The sequence below is a fragment of the Sycon ciliatum genome, chromosome 1 (genome assembly GCF_964019385.1).
Source record: "Sycon ciliatum chromosome 1, ocSycCili1.1, whole genome shotgun sequence".
Classification (NCBI taxonomy): domain Eukaryota; kingdom Metazoa; phylum Porifera; class Calcarea; order Leucosolenida; family Sycettidae; genus Sycon; species Sycon ciliatum.
The window spans coordinates 44421567-44437472 of record NC_088643.1 but is presented as its reverse complement, the minus strand read 5'-3'; the positions used below and the strand labels follow the sequence as shown (position 1 = coordinate 44437472).

The window sequence follows — 15906 nt, the reverse complement described above, 5'->3', positions numbered from 1 at the left end:
GCTGGCGCGAAATGTCACGAACCAACTCACCACTTCCCGGCTGGTAGACCTGCAGGGCAGACGGCGCGAATATCCAGGGTCACGCTTTCATCGAGCGGTTACATCCACGATTTCTACCCATGCCATGGCCATGGGCGGGGAATCGTAAAAGGCTTTTACGATTCCCGGCCTGGCCATGGGTATGGAGTTCGACCATCCATGCCAGACAGTCCATATGACGGCTGGTCTAAAGCCCGCCAATAAAATCGTTTCGCTTCCGCGTCTCCAGTCCAGGCTTCACTTCGCTATGCGAACCATTCCAGTAGACCTCGAGTGACCAGTGACCTAGGCAGTACAATCATGTAGATATATCAGCGACTGCTAGCTTTAGCTCACAGGATCAGAGGTGGTGCCGGTAGATCTACAAGATAGAAAGAACTGACTGACTAGGATTAGATGAGGGCCGTGATGATAAACTACATTAATTTTGTACACAGAAACAATAACAATATTATCCTGTGCATTCTAGGTCGACAAGGAAGAGGACGAATGCATGACTTCCTTGGTCTTTCCAACTATGAGATTTGGCGACGGTGGTATGTATTGGTGGGCTGGAAAAACATCGCCCCTCGGTGCAGATACAGTGTAGCTAACTTTTTTGTTACTTGACTTGATTTGTTTCTCCGAGACAACGCCGCTACTTTGCAGTCTGTTTGCTTTGTGTGACAACTACATGTATGTCCTCTCTGCATGACTATCACTATCAGTGTTACCATGTGGTAGAGAGAAGTACAAGTACAGTGCGAAGACTCGGAAGTAAGCCGTTTACTTAGTGACAAGGTGCCACTACACTGCCTTCTTGAATTGACCGGAGCGCAGCTTGGAGATGATAGACTAATATTAGTACAAGTCATGTACAACCGCGGCCATTTTGGTGATGGACGACCGAAATGCCATGATGTGAGTGGAACCGGCCGCATCCACAAAGGACGCGAGAGGAGTGCCTATTGTCCTCCATCAAGCCTCGAAATCGACAAGACTGATGACAAATCGCAGGAGTGATTCCGTGATTACCACTCTACCATACAATGGCTGCACCTACTCGAAGAGGTACGTGTCGCTCCTTGTGGCTGTGCGTCTGTTGCTGGTAGTACGTGTAGTATGCTGGGCTACCCGATGCATCGCGTTGTGCTCTACAATCTCTCTGCCTGGGCTAGTATGTAGATGTAGCACTCTCTTCTCGTCGTGTTTTCACGTTAGTACTTGTGACAGGCTAGTGAACCCTTTACTCCCTACTGGTACTTTTCCTGTTGTGGTTCAAACTCGACGTCCTGCTCTTTCACCATGCAGTCACGTTTGATGTTAGCGCACTACAGGCAGCATGCAGTGAAGAGTCACGGTACAAGTACGAGCTTTGTTAGCCCACAACTACAGAGAACATTAATTTAATCCTGGTTCTTTGTCGCTTGCATTGGTTGCTTACTACTAATACTAGCCATACTAAAGTCCCTGTCCAACGGCCCATTGCCGGCATGGAATCTCGATGGCAGTTATCAGGGCACAAAAAAGGAGAGAGATTGCATGGCACCTAGTGATAAACCAGATGCCCCCAGACTCCCCAGCAAGGACGGTCGACACAAGGCGCAGCTAAAGCAAGCCAGAGGGGAGGGAGGCTATGACCCGAATTGCAAAGCAACACTCTGTCACATGGGAAGCTGTAACTAAGCCGGAGATAGGGTGGCATTGGAGCATGTTGTACGCCCTTCGCTTTTGTTAGTGTCACTCTGCTTCGGGGGGGGGGGGGGGGGGGGGGGAGGGGGAATCTTCCTTGATCTCAAGGCAGAAGACTAAATCAAGTACGGTATTGGCCCCGTTACTTATCCAAGCGAACATCAGCTTGTAACTGAATCGAAGCAATGCAGTAGCTGAAATTCAAAGCAGTGTTTGGATCCGATGCAACAAGCTCAACGTTCTGATTCTGAGTAAGCGTACGTACTACGTACTACACAGAGCAGATCAGAGCACTAAGAACTGTACATGAGGTGGAGTCCTGATAAAATTGAACCTTTAATACGAGTTGATTGACAGAAACTTCGAAATATCCAGACATTCTAGTTATCTAAACGTATACCCGTAACGTGAAGAAGAGGTTGGTGCGACTTCGGCGGGGGTCGGATTTGCCGAGTGGACGGTTCGATGGACTTCTCGTTTGCTCTGGATGGCAGTCGTGAGTCAGTCAAGTGAGAATTCAAGCCGGCAGGAAAAGCGCAAGCTCCCATGTAGGGAGCAATACACAATGTACCCGTAATGCTATAATAATTATTGTGACTTTTTGCACATTGTCGTATAGAGTTGCGATATGCAGCATCGACACACACTCCATGTAATCCGACTGGCCAGTATGGTCTGCTTATGCACTCTGAACTGAACATTGCACGGTGAACTTAGAAATACTTCTGTGACTCCAAGTTATTATTGGCAGGAATCCCACACATTTCCATGTACATGCAAGTCGATTTCGAGGATCTTCTAAATTGGTATACTTGCCGGTTCGAGGTTTGAATTATCAAACACTATTATGTGGAAATTGTAATGGCTGAGATCCGTCCTGGAAGAAAATCTCTCTGAGCCTATCCTTACCTGTGATCGAGTGCACGCTAAGAGATATCGGGTGATGCAGATTTCATCCTCGGCCAGAGATCCGGCGAGGATGAACAATAGACTGTCTCTACAGTACTGATGGTATCGAATGCTCTGGATGTGTGTACACCCAGGATTGTGCAAACCCACTTGTATCGCAGTGCTTTTGCTTTGACCCATCTGTGATACCATAATAATACTTCAAAATAATTAAATCGGCAGTTGATCTGCCTCGCCGAAAGCCTCTTTACCTCAGCGAGAGGAAACCATAGCCTTGTTTTGAGATACACTTTAGGACGATCAGGGAGAGAACTTTCCTGAGAGTCGTTACCAGGATCATGGGCCTACAAATTGCAACGTCACCCACAGACTTCCTCAGCTTTCTAGAGTGGGTCCAGCATGCCGTGGCTTCTATTTGACTCAGGAAAGTGGTATGAGAATACCGTACTCGCGCGACTAGTGCCCTCTCTTGAATAGTGCCCTATCTCGAATAGTGCCCTATCTCGAATAGTGCCCCAGTCTCAAAGCGCCAGTGAAAAAAACCAAAGCCCTCTCTTGGACAGTATCTGTCGTCATTGGAATCATTCCGCCGTCGTCATCTCCGCTCCGTGTTGGGAACCCGATGACCTAGCCAAGTTTCCGACAAGCATCTCTACACGGAGCAGTGTTGCACCGAGCCTCTCAAAGCGTTGATCTGTGACTGTATGTGGAGTCTGTTTGGACGCATTTTGAGAGCTGATGAACCCCCGCTGGCAAGTGGAGGATCCACTTTGTGCTTACTAAATCCCAGGCAATGACCATCTTGCAGCACCCTAACTGCTACCCCCCCCCCTCCCTCCCTCACTCTGTTCAACAGCTTTTCAGTTGACAAAGAGGAATCCCTGAAGCTGCTGGGTGACCTTCGACAGCCACCTTCTTTATGTAGCCTAGAACATCTGAGAATGGTTGCCATCTGCGCTCCTAACATATCGCCTTCCTGCACAAGACACTGCAGCTTCATACCAGCCTGGAATTCCTTGCCACCAGTCACGCCCAGCGAAGCACTTTGCCATCAGAGCCTCCAAGCCTTCAAACTGAGGACCTAGCAGTGGCTCCAATGCAAAGATTGGATCTGGGCAACTGATATCCGCCCATGGCTGGCTCTTGATCTCCTGTCCGTCAGTCTTCTGCTCTGCCACTCTGATTCGTAACCCTGCTCGAAACCTGATGACTAGTCTTGAACTTTCCCTTCTTTCCCAGCTTCTCCGACTATAACTGAGTACTGACCCTTCTCCATTACCTCCTTTCACCAATCCTGTCATTTGCTTATTGCCCGAGTCAATTTCTGTGCACATGCGTGTGTGTGTGTGTGTGTGTGTGTGTGTGCGCGCGTGCGTGTGTGTGGATCTCGGTGGGCCTTAAACCACTAGTTCTCTCTTCTTTTTCTTCACTTGGTGCACAGTCTTGCATTACCAGTTATTTTCTCTTTTCTCTTTTTTTCTTTTCACTTGGTGCACTGGGAATACATCACGGCCGAGACCGCGGTTCGACTAAGTGCGTTCAGACCCACCACCACGACACTCCCCTTATCATCATGATAAGCAAGATGTTTGAAGTATGGAAGTTTGTAAAACATGGAAAAACAAGTAGCATTCTCCGCAACTTCCAATGCAGTAGTTAATCTACGGTTTCATTGATACAAAAGTGAATATTGCCGAACGGGAATTTGTTGCTTTGGATCACAGACCTTCATAAAAACATCCGGACATTGTGTACAGTTCTGGCCGACAAAATTCACCTCAATGACAAAGGCTACAATTATAATACACACCTCAGTGTTCATAGCGACTGAGCCTAGCTACAATGACTGCAGTGCAAGGATTACGCAGCACCCGTAGCTACAGTGTTCAAGCCATAGTGGTGCCGTGCATGTTGATGTGAAGTGGCAACCAATCTGGCTGTGTATCAATCCAGTAACCTTAGCCCAAACTCTGGCAGATTCTCACACGTTGCCTCCGTGTGTGTGTGTGTGTGTGTGTGTGTGTGTGCACGTGTGTGTGTGCCGGTGTGTGTGTGTGTATGTGTTTGTGTGACTGTGTGTGCCGGTGTGTATGTGTGTGCGTTTGTGCCAATAGCTGCACACTGATGGTGTAGGATTCCTGGGCAGCTCCGTGCCACGCAAGCTTGGATCTACCATGTGCTGCATCAGTGAAGCAGGCTGTCATGTTCATCCAGCATGCATCATGCTGCCATGTATCCTGGGACCAGGACCACAAGATTTGTGTAAGTAGACTCAGGTGCTCGAAGTCCGGACATGGTAGCCTAAGTCCGTACACACATAATTTCAAATTCTGTTATTGTATTGGAGTCAAATATTTTATCTAGGGGACAGTGTGGTATGTTCTCCTCGCGTACCAATTTTCAGGGATCTATGATAAGCAGAAGTCCCATACCACGCGAGTGGGTTTTCGAGTGTCCATACAAAATACAAATTGGGTTACATTTCATGCAAAAATCAACTTTGCCAAGACTGATTTCGAACGGACACAGCGTCAAACAGACCTTCACTCAATCATGAAGAGCCAGCTTAGAGCTGAGAATGGCCAGAGGAGAAGAATTTACAGAGAACCACCAATCCTTGCAGAAAGGTTGACACTCCTGGCATCTCCACCACTGTTTTCCCGCGGTTTTCACAGCGCAGCTGCTTCTTCTCTGAGCTGACTAAAAACAGCTTGAATTTCGGCAACAAATTACGCTTTTGCAAGAAATACTGATGGAGGCACATGCAAAACATATCGCTTCGGTACTTTCGTCGTAACCGAGGGATTGCAAGTTAGCGATTAGCAGAAATATTGTGTGTATTTCGAGTCACCTCTGAGCAGTACGGACTTAGAGCACTCTCTGCGACACCAAAATTTGATATGAAAAACCAGCAAACTGCAGAGAAACAGATCGGATCGAAAGATGTCCCGGTTTAATCGAGCCTGGCCTCAAACAAACTTGGACAAGATACCTTCCATCCACGAGCAGGATTCTGGCAAGTGATCATTGCTAGTGGAGTTTCAGCTCGGCAAACACACACTGTAAAAGTGTCCGGACTTCGAGCACTTGGGTCTGCTAACCCGATGTACTGTCGTGGACATGATGTAGAATGTTACAGATGTGATTCGGCCTTGGAGCTCTCAATCTCATCCCGCCTCCTTGAACACTGCCTCTACACTTACCCCGACTTTAAACACGAGCCTGTATGCAGAATGTATCAACTCTATATCAATCAACAATATGCAGGAGGCAGAGGAGGGTGTTTCAAATAGGAGATATGTTGCAAGCCGGAAAGCCCTCAAAATCTCTTCGAGGAATCATCGTAGCCTCTTCAAATGTTACTGGTATACTCTTACAATTGTCCCAAGTGACCTGTCCAAGTTTCATTCTCGGCCAAGAACGGAAACGAGGAAAATTTTGATCGACTTTTCGTGGGTGATTTTTCATGTTCGATCTGAGTTACTCAGCGACGGAAACCTCCCCGGGAGAGCAGGGTGGTACGGCTAGACCCATCCCCCCAGCAATATAATTATGTGCCTAGGAGAAGGATGGTGACAACTAGTAATCACTAACTGGCCAATTCAGATACACACAAGGCACGAAAAGGCTACCTAATGTCAAGGAACTACAGTAAAACCTGTAACTAAAGACTGGCACCGTGACTAGCGACCAGCCTGCTACTACCGACCACTTCGCCAGGCACGGACGGTCTCACATTCAAAATGCACTGTGACTAGCGACTACCTGCTGAACGCGACCAGCGACCGCCTTTTCTTGTCCCAATGTCGAATTTTGACCCGTAACTAGCGACCGCGATGTAGCAAATCAAACATTGCTTGAAGCTCCTTCTCGAAATTTTGATGATTTTCCATGGTCGTTTCGATACTACAGCTGGACAAATGAGCGCAGTCTCATTTTTACTGTGGAATCAGTGTGGACTGCACTACACCTGTCATAATTTCAAGTGCTTTCAAGAACAAACATGATAGGAAACGTCTTGGAGAGCGCATCCAAAGCGCTCTTTGATCGATGTAATTGTTACTACTCGAAGGAGAAACTAAGACTGAGCGGCTCTCTGTCGAAGTGCAATCACACAGCTCAGTCACCAGGTCACACTGACAGTCTGTGCTGGCTAGCTCGCATGCTACGGCACTCACCTATACGGAACACAGGCCAGGATACGATGGCGGATAATAGTCTACAGTGAAGGTGCGAAAACTCGCAACATCGCCGCATTACGTACTGGTACACACCAGTACAGTTTTCGCTACATCCAAGTCGCGGAGCGGCTGAGTTTCCACTGTAGATCTACACACTGATACCAGTTGCCAGTGTAGTCGCACACAGCTACAGATGAGGATGGAGTCGATAGTGACTAGTCCACTGCCTGGCCAGGCCAGCGCTGCTCTGGAAACCCAGTGAGTCGACATACGTGTCAAAAGGTCGTCTCGCTTCCGGTGTATAAAAAACTTGATTTTCTCTCTCTCCAAGTGTTGTATGATCTGAAAGAAGAATGTCAGTGCGCAAGTGGTGGGGGATTGTATTATCTGCATTTTGACATACATATCATATAATGGGATCCATTATATGGCCGCGCGGTGCAAACCTCTAACTAAAGACCACCTGCCACTAACGACCACTTTTCCGGGCACCAAGGGGTGGTCGTTAGTTACAGGTTTTACTGTAGTTTATTGGTTAGAATATACGAAGTAGAAAAACTGACAAGATTCAATCTGTAAACGACAGAGAAGACCTTCAAAGATATGCGTGCGTGCATACACAGTAGAGCTAAAGTTGTACGGCATTACGTCATAACATAACAAAACCTGTAACTAACGACCACCCCTTGGTGCCCGGAAAAGTGGTCTTTAGTTAGAGGTTTACACCGCGCGACCGTATATGGATCCCATTATATGATATGTATGTCAAAATGCAGATAATACAATCCCCCACCACTTGCGCACTGACATTCTTCTTTCAGATCATACAACACTTGGAGAGAGAGAAAATCAAGTTTTTTATACTCCATCCTCATCTGTGTGCGACTACACTGGCAACTGGTATCAGTGTGTAGATCTACAGTGGAAACTCATCCGCTCCGACTTGGATGTAGTGTAGCGTAAACTGTACTGGTGTGTACCAGTACGTGATGCGGCGATGTTGCGAGTTTTCGCACCTTCTCTGTAGACTAGTATACTATCCGCCATCGTATCCTGGCCTGTGGCTGTGTTCCGTACAGGTGAGTACATGTACTGTAGCATGCTAGCTAGCCAGCACAGACTGTCAGTGTGACCTGGTGACTGAGCTGTGTGATTGCACTTCGACAGAGAGCCGCTTAGTCTTAGTTTCTCCTTCGAGTAGTAACATCGATCAAAGAGCGCTTTGGATGCGCTCTCCAAGACGTTTCCTATCATGTTTGTTCTTGACAGCACTTGAAATTATGACAGGTGTAGTGCAGTCCACACTGATTCCACAGTAAAAATGAGACTGCGCTCATTTGTCCAGCTGTAGTATCGAAACGACCATGGAAAATCATCAAAATTTCGAGAAGGAGCTTCGAGCAATGTTTGATTTGCTACATCGCGGTCGCTAGTTACGGGTCAAAATTCGACATTGGGACAAGAAAAGGCGGTCGCTGGTCGCGTTCAGCAGGTAGTCGCTAGTCACAGTGCATTTTGAATGTGAGACCGTCCGTGCCTGACGAAGTGGTCGGTAGTACCAGGCCGGTCGCTAGTCACGGTGGTCGTTAGTTACAGGTTTTACTGTACTTGTCTCTTGTCTACCGAACCTAACATGGCGCAGTGAACTACTAGTAACCTGAGTACGGAATACTTGACAGCCTGTAGTTGTCCGTGAATTCTGTAGCCTTTTATCTTCAAACGATCGATCGTGTAGCAGAAGTGTCTTGTAGTTGTAGAATTTGTAGAATTGTCGTGATGGCGGAACCTGGAATTTCCCCAATCAGTGCTGAAATCGTATCCCTGCTCGCCTTGATGCAGCAGCAGATGAAAGCGGCTGAGGCACGCGAGACTCGCCTCACCACACTGGTCGAAAACGCAACGCGCGACAACCAGGCACCACCCAGCACTTCGACATCCTGCAGTCAGAAGCCGATTTCTGTCGAGCGACCGGTGTTGCTCAGCACTGCAACCATGGCCGATTTCACGGCATGGGAGGAGGCTTGGAGAGATTATGCTGTGTGCCAGCACCTCGCCAGCCAAAGTCGTGAGACTCGGGTGTCCGCTCTTCGCCAGGCGTTCGATGCCGACATTCGTCGTTTCATGCGCGAAGATGTGATTGTCATCTCCCACAGTGCCGATGCTCCGGAGATCATCATAGCAGTAAAAGCGTACATCCGACGCCAACGGAACCCCCTCCTAGATCGAATTGCGTTTTACGATAGAAAGCAGCAGCGCAATGAGTCATTTGACTCCTTCTTTACTGCAATGAGGGAGCTGTTTGCACAGTGCGATTTCCCTGATATGGAGCTGTGCAGTACGTGTACACCTCAGCTATGCAGTACTTGTCCCCAGAGCCTCCGCAAGGTGACGGACGACATGATGCGAGACCGCATCGTAGTTGGCATAGCCAACGACGACACGCGCCATAAGCTCCTGGCAGCTCCGTCCCTCACCTTGGAAACCGCGGCCAAGATCTGCAGGGCTGAAGAAGCCGCACAGCAGACCGGTGACGGCATGGTACCGGCATCCGTGAATGCCGCAACAAGGTCATCGTATCAACGCAGCAAATCCGCTTTGGTTAGTAAGCCGAAATCTGCTGCAGCTGACAAGCCGGCGAAGTGCTCGCAGTGCGGACGATCCCAGCACACGAAGTCAATGTGTCCTGCCAAGGGCAAAGAGTGTCGTAAGTGTAAGGGCAGGGATCACTTCGCGGCAATGTGCCGCAAGACCATCGCATGCCTCACCATTCACGCAGTGCAGGCTGGTGACAAAGTGATGCTGTCAACACGTCTTGACGACAACGACCGGTCGTGCACGTTAGAGTGGTTGCCAGATACTGGCTCGGATGTTGATGCTATTGGTGCTAGTCATCTCCGCAGACTTGGTGGCAGTGTAGCTGATCTGGAACCTGACCCCGACCAGGTTGTCGCCGTGAACGGTCAGCCATTGACCAGCTTGGGAACTGTTCCCGCCAGGGTTGTCGCTCGTGATGTCACGCACACCACTCGTCTACATGTGTATGACGAACTCAGTAGCGCATTGCTGTCGCGCTCCTCGCTCAAGGCGTTAGGTTTCTTGCCGCCTAACTGGCCACAGATCGCTTCAGTGACACAAGGGACATCCCGTTCTGCAGAGCACAGCAACCCTACACCAGACCAGCGTGTACGTATCCGCCAGGACCTCCTCGACGAGTTCGCTGACGTATTTGCAGAGGACACGCTCCGACCCATGGACGGTCAGCCGATGCACATCCAACTCGCGCCTGACGCCCAGCCGTTCAAGTTGAACAATGCCCGTTGGTTACCTTACGCCTATCGTGACCAGGTGAAACTCCAGCTGGACAAGATGGTCGCAGATGGCATCATCGCACCGGTCTCAGAGCCAACGGAGTGGTGTCACCCCATCGTCATAGCCGAAAAGAAAGGCACTGCAGAAGTCCGGATGACGGTGGATTTCACTAAGCTTAACAAGCAAGTCGCCCGGCCCGCGCATCCCATGCGCGCACCTCGCGATGTTGTTTCTAACCTTGGTAATGCCCAGTATTTTACCAAGCTGGATGCTCGCCACGGCTACTGGCAGGTCCCCTTGGACGAGGAGTCCAGAAGCTTGACCACATTTATCACACAGTGGGGCAGATATCAGTACCTGCGGAACCCACAAGGTCTGATTTCTGCTGGCGACGAATTCAACCAGCGGACCGATGCAGCATTCGCTGGTATTGAGCAATTCTCCAAGGTCGTGGATGACTGCCTGGTCTTCACTGATTCCTTTGAGCAGCACCTGGAACGAACTCGTGAAGTTCTTCAACGCGCTCGTCGGTATGGTATCACCCTGTCAGCCAAGAAGTTTGCTTTCGCCGAGACCGAGATCAATTTCTGCGGCTACGTGATAAACAAGTCCGGCTGGAAGACAGACCAGGAACTTTGAAGGTCTTCTCTGTCGTTTACAGATTGAATCTTGTCAGTTTTTCTACTTCGTATATTCTAACCAATAAACTACTTGTCTCTTGTCTACCGAACCTAACAGGTTTTACTGTACATCAAAATATAATTGCAGCAAACAATTTAAACACCTGCATGCAATAGATATCTACACATTGAGCAACAATTTAGCAAGTAGTAACATGGGTTAGTACTGTGTGCAGCAGAGAGCACAGATACACTTGTGAAACGTATAATTTAAAATTATTATATGGGCATCAACCAGCGAAAACAGCCCTTAGAGAGTCAACATTTTCAAAATTCCTTTTCAGTTAGAAATTTGTTGAAACACATCTGCTGCCAAGAAAAAGTCCAACATTCCGATTTAAACCGGGTCTACACCAATATACAAGAAAGTAACAAGATGTACTCCAAATTGGTGCAATGTATGTATACGATGTACATGTATGTGTGCAATGAATATTCAGCGTCCTAATAGTGGGAGGGCAGCTGGAATACCTTTGAAATAGTACAGTAAGCAGCTAGAATAACAAATAATGGCTGAAGATTGCGGACGGAATGATCGACTCATTCGCAGCTGCATCCAGCGTGGAGCCGTTCCACAATATCACCTTCCATTTCTTCCTCCGCAGCTGAAGACACGGTGTCGCTGCCATCAGTAGCCTCAGACACAGATGTTATCTCAGAGGACGACTCCTTATCTTCTGACTCTGACGAGTCATCCGCCACCTTGAGCCGCTTCGCAGCAGGAGATGGCGGCTGCGATTCCGCCTCGCTGTCAACATCGATGTCGGAACCAAAGAACGTCTCATCCTCACTCTGAACTTCAGCAGCTACTTCAGCATCCACTTCCGACCAGGCTCAAACTGTACACAATGACCGCTGCGCGTGCTCTGCGAGCAGCTCTGGCGTTCGCAGCCATCGCGTCAAGATCAAGGAACACTTGAGTCGCCACTCGACACGACTTCAACTAACTTCTAAACATTTGCTTCAAGCAAGGAGTTCAAGAAGTAAAGAACGCGACGCGCTGTTCGCAGTGCGATCAACAAATCGTTGAACGTCACAAATCGACCTTTTTCTCGAAAAAGTTCAGAAATCTCCAAGGGTCGTTTTCGCTGATCACGCCATTAATAATGCAGCTCATATGTACTGATACAGACAACAAGAATGCAGTGTGTGTGACACCTGCTAGTTTTCTGCTGAATTCCTGTCACCAGGAGCAATCTATTCGACAAGCGCCAAAGGATCGATGGCCGGAGAGTTGTTTTACGACTGGTTTACGGAGATATTCCTGGAATTCACACCTCGCAACAAGACACACCTGGTAAACATGGACAACCACTATAGTCATCTAAACCTGCTGTCGACCTAGTATCCAGTTGGGGCTCGGATTGGAAAGTGCAGTTCGAGCCAGCCAAATCTCAGGCCCTTACAATTTCCCACCATCGTCGGGACTGGCCAATACCCCCCATTGTCTTCAATGGAACTCCTGTCGAGGAGCAGCCCTCCATCAAGGTACTCGGCGTCACGTTTGACCATCAGCTAAAATTCAGCCAGCATATCCGAACTGTTGTAGTCCGAGCAACGCAGAGACTTGGAGCCTTGCGCAAGGCATTTCACTTGCTGACTATTCCTGCCCGGCTTCGAGCCTACAAAGCCTTTGTCCGGCCGGTTATGGAGTACTGCCCAATCGTCTGGATGGGGGCAGCTTCTTCCCACTTGAATCGGCTGGACTGGGTGCAGGAGCGAGCCATCAAGGCAATACATCCGCAATGCTGGCTTCCTAGCCTCATAATTCGCCGCACCATCGCTGCCCTCTGCCTCCTGTATAAAGCCCTTTGCGATAATTCTCCCGCTCTTCTCTCGAGAATGGCTCCACCCCCGACACACCAACCCAGGACCACACGCCTCACCCGCCAGGCTGTACGACTGTCCACCGCGCATCCCCATCAGTTACAGAATGTTCTTCCTGCCAATTCCAGGAACAATGTGAGCCGAGCCTTTCCCCACTCCGTCATCCCAATTTGGAACCAGCTGCCTACCTCTATCATTCCCCACCCATTTCACCCAAAGAACATCCAAAAGTTCAAGACAGCAGCTTATCACCATCTCCTCAGAACGAACTGGCACTGGGCCACTCATAGCATACGCGAGTAAGAGGGTACAGTGTCCTACCCTGCTTGGACATACATGTAATCTCTCCTCACGGACAGTCTCCTCTTGAATTTAAAAGTCTAACAGCGTTCACATCAATACTCAACTTATTCTTTTGCTCACTGAGCAATACAATCTTTCCATTTTCTTTCTTCTGTTTTCTTTTTCAATTTAATCCTCCTTACCCAATATCCCTTTGGTGCGTCCATGGAGCTATGAAGCCGAGACCTCTGGTCGGCGGAGCTTAATGGGCCCCACCACCACACTCCATCATTCACCCCAGTGTCTGGAGATATGTGGATTTTGTAGAAAAAAAAAAAAAAAAAAAAAAAACATGAAGGTCATTGACATGGCACGGAAGAATAATGTTCTTTTCTTAGCACTTCCGCCAAAGACAACCTATCTTCTCCAGCCGCTGGATCGGGCAGTCTTCGCAAGTTTATCGGAACACCACAAGTCAGTCAGTACTGCCGCTCGCCTTCTAAAGCCTGACCACAAACTAAGCATCAACGACTTCGTCCCTATTATTTGCCGAGGCTTTCACGAAGTCTGTGACGCCAGCCACAATCACCGCAAGCTCTTCAATGACTGGCATTTATCCTTTGAACAGAGACGCGGTACCCATCACTGAAATGCAGCCCTCAACTGTTCACCTTGCCCATGTTGACGAACAAGCAGCAGAAACAGCAGACACACCGCAGCAGTTTCCACTCGCCAGGTCTCTTGTCGAAGCTGGTGTCATAGGCCAACAGACCGCAGCTATTTTCAGACGCCAGCCATCCGTCAGCAACGCTTGCCGTCAGCTGCTAGCAAGGCACGATCGCTGATGTTCGATGAATTGTTCCATGAGCTGTAACAACAAGATGAAGAAAGACAGCAGAGAAGAGAAGTGGTTGAGGTGAGGAGGAGGCGGAGGAGAGAGAGAGAGAGAGAGAGAGAGAGAGAGAGAGAGAGAGAGAGAGGAGCGAAGGCAGCCAGCACAGCAACAACGTGTACCTATGCCCCTTTGGATACGACGTGGGTTGTTCGGTCGATAGGGTCAAAGGCTTTCGACATGTCCTGGCCTTACATAATTATGGCACTGCTATGCGTACCATTGTGCCTTGGCTGCCACCCAACGCTGGGTCCATTTGACATCAGCTGTGCTGCAACCACCACGAAAGCCAGATTACATGGCCTAAGGAACCGTGTGACAGATTTGGAAATTCGTCCAAGTACTATTATCATGACCTTGCAGTTTGTATTCAACAGCACGATGGGCCATCAACTCTGGACTGGTCCACAGAACTTTCCTGGCTTTGCCTATGGTATCAGACATCCGCTTCCCGTGATATGGGATAGATCATAACCTGAGGTGAATGTGTGGTTGATAATAGCAGTAATAGAGCTAAGAGCTGGTGTTCCATACTTGAGGAGCTCGTCACAGTGGCAGGCTATCTACTCCTGGTGCCCTTTGGTTCTGGATATGCTTGATAGCAGTCTCAGTCTCTTCACTGGAGACTAGCCTTTGCATGTTGTGCTGCTTTGGCTGTGGTATTGGTGTACTTGTGTACTGGTGTGGCATTCGGGTGTTTTTAATGACTAGATATGGCTTTTTATAGGTTAAAGCCACATATAAAACCAGTGCAAAAGACCGCAAAAGCCGGTGCTTGGACCATACTTCTATTTAAACCACAATGTTATGCATGACCGATGCACAAAAGTACATTAATGTGTCTATCCACTCTTCAACTATCCGTGCTGCTATTCAAACCATGTTTTTATAGGAGCCATGCATATGTTTGTATAGAAGACAGTGCGATTTTTTCACTTGGTACACACTTTAAATGTACTCAATCTGCAGACAGAACTGTTTCATCCTTTGTGGACTCATCAGTGGGGCACAGAGAAATGAGGCCGAACCTGATAGAAATGAATATATTCGAATATACTCCGTTCACTGTCATTTCCGTTGACAGTATTCGGTGCTGTTGTGCTTTTCGGGTTGTCTTTATCCAGACAGGGCAGGATTGAAGCGAGTAAGCCACTCATGGGTGACATGTGCGAGGTCTCTGTCAAGCAACTTCTCAGAGACACATGAAGCATCTGGGAAATGATATCCGGATCCTTTCCACTTTCCGTAAATACTGCGGCGTCTGGACTTCATCGTTCTGCAATCTTACCGTAAGCATCTTCCTGCGTGTTTTTAAAAATAATATCAAATCTCGCTTGTGTCAATCAGACAGCTCGCAATGTACACTTACCCAGCATAAAGCATTTCAGTGTGTGGTTGCCATAGCAGTGGCCGCCACGCTGATCTTCAGTAGAGCTGTGGTACCCCGTGCTGAACTCTGTACTGGTAGTACTGGTTCATAGATTGTTTGCTACATGTACAATCATGTCCATGTATGCTGGACTCTCATATTAACAGCTACAGCACAAGCCACCTCATGTATAGCACATGGATGACTGACCACACGCTACTGTCCTTACTCAGATTTTTCATCGACCACCAAGCCATTACTGCCCTCACCAGCCAGCCTTGATACGTTGCCACAGCATACCACCAGCAAAGCCGCGGACACATCCGTTCGCACTGAATTCCTTCATACAGCTGTTTCGAGTACAAAACTCTCGTCAGTGAAGGTAGATATTGTAGAATGGCAATGGTAGTGAAAGCCACCCTTTTGTACTCAAAGGGGTACGCATAATGTGCACGCCTCAGGCGCGAAGATTAGGGCTAAGCAAAAGAACCAAGTGCAAAACACTGTGAAAAACTAATAATAGTAATACCACAGCACGCGTAATAATATAATTACGTTCCGCTTCTGTCCTATCTCCTATGATCAAATTCCATTATCAAGATATTAATATGGTGCACTGATGACCTGTGACGCCAGATCATGGATTGTCGGCCAGCTTTCTCCATGTAGGCTTGTCCAGAGCGACGGCCCTCACATTCTCCAGCTGATTGCTGCGCTTCAAGTCGATGTTCATTCTCTGTAAGTCGC

General features: G+C 48.4%; 1 long non-coding RNA gene across 1 annotated transcript; it reads left to right on the top strand.

Annotated features, from left to right (window-relative positions):
• The first annotated feature begins 896 nt into the window (after positions 1 to 896).
• Positions 897 to 15629, top strand: LOC135827910 (uncharacterized). The gene is made up of 3 exons (XR_010555560.1): positions 897 to 1089; positions 4734 to 4881; positions 14915 to 15629. It is a non-coding gene; the product is annotated as an uncharacterized LOC135827910 (long non-coding RNA).
• Positions 15630 to 15906: the final 277 nt, after the last annotated feature.